The sequence below is a fragment of the Pygoscelis adeliae genome, unplaced genomic scaffold (genome assembly GCF_000699105.1).
Source record: "Pygoscelis adeliae isolate BGI_AS28 unplaced genomic scaffold, ASM69910v1 Scaffold32, whole genome shotgun sequence".
In the NCBI taxonomy this organism is placed as follows: domain Eukaryota; kingdom Metazoa; phylum Chordata; class Aves; order Sphenisciformes; family Spheniscidae; genus Pygoscelis; species Pygoscelis adeliae.
In genome coordinates, this window is record NW_008824368.1 from 3,121,742 (window position 1) to 3,125,745 (window position 4,004).

The following is a 4,004-nucleotide window of genomic DNA, read 5'->3' on the forward strand; positions in this document are numbered from 1 at the left end:
ATGGCGTCGTTCTGAACTGCTGAGTGGCCTGGGTTCCCCGAGTCTGCAGGTGCTCTCAAAGCTGAGAGCATTTATTGGATGCCGAAATCAAGTGTGGGATGCTGTTTAGCAGCTCCAGGCACCAGCGGCTACTTGCAGTCTGGCGTTGTCTATCCTTGTTCATCCCGATGTGAATTCGGGTTCTGTGTTGAAGTTGTAGAAGGGGAAATCGTTGCACTGTTAATTTTTTAAGTTTAATAAGCTCTGTGGTCCAAACAGTGTTTCCCAGGTGTGTTTGAAGAGGTTTTGGGGTCTTTCGTTTTCTAGTGGGAAATGAAAATGTTACTCTGATGCTTTATTAGGAAGTGGAGTTTGAGAGCAGGGAGTGGAAATTTCTTGACTTTTTCTGGACAGCCTAAGTTCTGAGTTTTCCTATTTGTTGTCAGACAGTTATCTAGCTAAAACTCTAGCTAATGCTTCAGATAAAAAGGTGACACTGAATTGTAAAAACAGAACAAGACTTTTTTCTTCATAAAACTGTTGTATATTGGGGTGACTGATACTTTAATTTATGTGCTTTAGAAAGGAACAGATTGTGGACTCGTTTTTTTCAGATGTCAGATATACACAACAAATGTACATCTTAGTTGCCTGGAATTAAAAAAAATATTTACAAGCTATTAAAGGCATGATTACTGATCACCCTTTATATCTATCTCTGTTTTTTTCCTCTTGCCTTTCTGGATAGCCAGACTCCGCGCAGTGCTAAATTCTTTCTCTCCTTTGCCAACCAGTTTCAGCAGATGGAGAGAGAGAGAGAGAGAGAGATGAGCACTTTCTTCAGAGCTAATGCACTCTGCAAGCATCACATCTGCAGCCCTGGCTGGCAGGGGGCCTGGCAACCCAGGCTGCAGTCCAGCTTAGCCTGGCTGCGATCTTCACCCCCAGCCCCGTGGGCAGTGCTCACTGCCAGTGGTAGCGTGTGGGTCGATAAAGGACCGTCTCCAGAATCGCAGTCCTCAGAGCTCATCATTTAAGTCCGATCCTCTGAGATTTGGAGCCTGAAACCAAAGGGTGCTTGGCTGTGCTCTGAGCTCCTGGGGTGGGGCTGTCTCCAGGGCTGGGTTAACACAGAGACACGTGTCCATTGCCTCAGCTTCTGGAGTCACATGAGAACATCGGGCTTCCAGCCCGCGCCTGGAAAAAGTGTCTAATGGTGTATCGCTGGGGAATGCCTGCCCGTGACAACGTGAGCGTAACCCATGCAGAGGTGCCCTGCGCATCTGTGGAAATAAAGAGGGTGGTCAGCGCCGTGAGCCGCTCTTGTCTGCGCAGTCTGGACGCAGAAGAGCAGCTGAAGACATCCAAACCTGGCTGTAATAACGAGGAGTGAGGTCACCCCCACAACCCCGGTGTTTGCATAGGCAGAAATGTGGCAGGCCAACAAGGAACAGAGCCGTGGGCCCCATCCCTGCAACGGCAGCCTTTTCCAGTGCGAGCAGCCAGCAGGCCGCAGGGGTAAGTGGTAAGGAGGGCTTGTGAAAAAGGGGAATGCGTGCATGTGTGTCTTACACAAAATAGCGGTCTTACAGTAAAATGACATGTGCCAGGCCCCTTGCAGCTTATCAGACAAGAAGCTGATCCTGAAGTAAATATTGCCAACACACCTCAAAGTAACTGAGTCTTCCCCAAGCTCAACTTGCTTAGCTCTTCGAAAGAAGAAAAAGCAAAAGAAATGGTGACGATGAAAGTAAGCACCGTAATAATATTTCACAGCAGGTGGGGACACGTCCCTAATTAAATGAAAATTAGGCCTTTTCTAATGCAACTTTGAAATAATGATAGAACTTCCAATTGCCTTTGGTGCATTCAGTCAAGGTGGTTCTTCTGCCTAAGCGACTGCTCCCACCAGGAACTCACAATTTCTCAGAAAATAATATCTGGGGGAGCTGTGTGATTGCAGGACACAGTTCATCAGAGTGAGGACAGGGAAGAAGATTCTAGTCCGGAGAGAGAAAGAAACCGGAGGACTCTTGGGCAGCAGCCCCTCCATTCCAATCCCCACCCAGCATTTGGAAGGTTTGGATCGTACGAATGAATCTCTGCCAAGGTGCGACGTATGATCCTGCACATAAAACCTCATTTGATGTAGCGGAGTGCCAGGAATCTGAACCATAAGCTTCTGTCCTGGGATTTGAGCAGCTTGTGCTACTAAGAGAAATCTAATTAGAAGCAGCAACAGCCTCCCCTGTCTGTAATGGCATGTACGCCAGCAGGTGTGAACCCGGGGAGGGGATGCAGGACACTGGCCTTCAGGAAACATGGGCGTTAAGACCGCTTGAGCCTCTTAATCTGCATGCTCCGGGGACAAGATCAGATGGGAAGGAAAGACTGACTTGGACCTTACAATCTAATGATAAAAGCACTCGCATCAGGGAGCGGAGATCTGGATCCCATTTGTTCTCTAGTGTGTGCTTTGCTCTTGTCTATGAAATTGGAGCAGGGCTAAGAGAACCCAGTCCTCTTTCCAAAGGGTGCAGTGATGTTTGGTCAGTAGAGAGGCTTTTTCTTGGGGCCAAAAAATGCTTCACTTTTCTGTCTGAAGTAGAAGCACTTCAACATTTTGGCTGGAAGCACCTTCCTGCAGAATGTCTTATGCCTGGCGGTGAAGGCCGTTAGGAGGCAGAGGGGATATGGGTTTTGGTCTCTGTGACGTGAAAGGGAGTGATATCTAGCTCTCCCCCTTCTTGACTAAGCACTCTGGCATAAAAATATGGGTTTGCATGGCCTTCCACCAGTTTTGGACTTGCATTTTGGCACCTGCCACTTTCCTTGTGTGGAGCTCAACGCTGTACTTGCCTTGAGCATCACTCACTGGACTTGTACACACTGCCTGCAGCTGAACAGCATCGAGCAGCTGAGAACTATATAGACCATAAGGATTCGCTGCATTTACTGCCAAGCAGTGATCTGAAAGCCCGTTTCATGGCTGTTATGCTGATGAACGTAAAGTGGCCAGTTGCTTTCCTGTCAGAGCAGATAGCTGGCAGAAATTCTGCTGATCTGCAGCACTCCTGGGGTCTGAGCAGGAGACACCCAGCACTCACTGATGCTTAGTGATGAATGCAGGCTCCTAAGGGCCTTCACTGCTGCAGCCTAAGTCCTGGAGCTGCTGGTTTATATCAGGTTTTGGCGCAAATGCAGGCCCAGTCTCAGGAACTGACACGTTCCCCTTTCCAGCCAGCACCTTAACAGAGAGCTGTCAGTCTTTCTACCTGTTCAGAGCAAATCCAGGGCTCCTCTCCCAGGGAACGACAAGCCCAGTGAGCTATGGCGTTACTCACTCAGGCCCACTGCACATGTATTCCATACACACGCACCAAGTGGAGCAGCACAAGCTGTTAAGACTGGGCATGACGTGTCCCAGAGCCTCTGGTGGGAGGCCCAACCCCATAGTGAGAGAGGCAATCCCACTGGTGAGAGCTGCTGTGGCCTGGGGAAGAGAAGGAGCTAAAATCCCTGCCACCCCAGCCCATGCTGAAGGGGAGCCTTGCCTCTAGTGAAGGCTGGAATCCCTCAGCCTGTGGTGCATGAGGCCACAAGGCAGCAGCAATCCAAGCCAGCGCTGAGCACCGTTGGTGCTGGGCAGGCAACGCGGGACAAGGCTGAGGGAAAACCCAGGACAAGGTTAGCAGTTTTGGCCGTGTGGTTCAGCTGTAAGCCAAGCATCTCACAGGGCTGTGACTTGGCCCGGCTACCCCGAGAGCCCCAGGGAGAGGCAGGCGGTGAGCCCAGCCCTCCTGACTCATGGTCCTGCACCACAGCGCCTGCCTCGCGCTGGCCCCTCTTTCCAGGAATGTGAAAGGAGGAAAAACAATCAAACAAGCAACCCCTTTCCTATGGCATCAGTTGTGAGTGGCTTCGCAAAACCACAGTAAAAATAACCTTTTCCACCTCAGGCTGTGTCACGGCATGTTCAGCTGCTGCTCCTGAGTGGCAGGAGGATGGGAAAAGCCTGTGCCCAG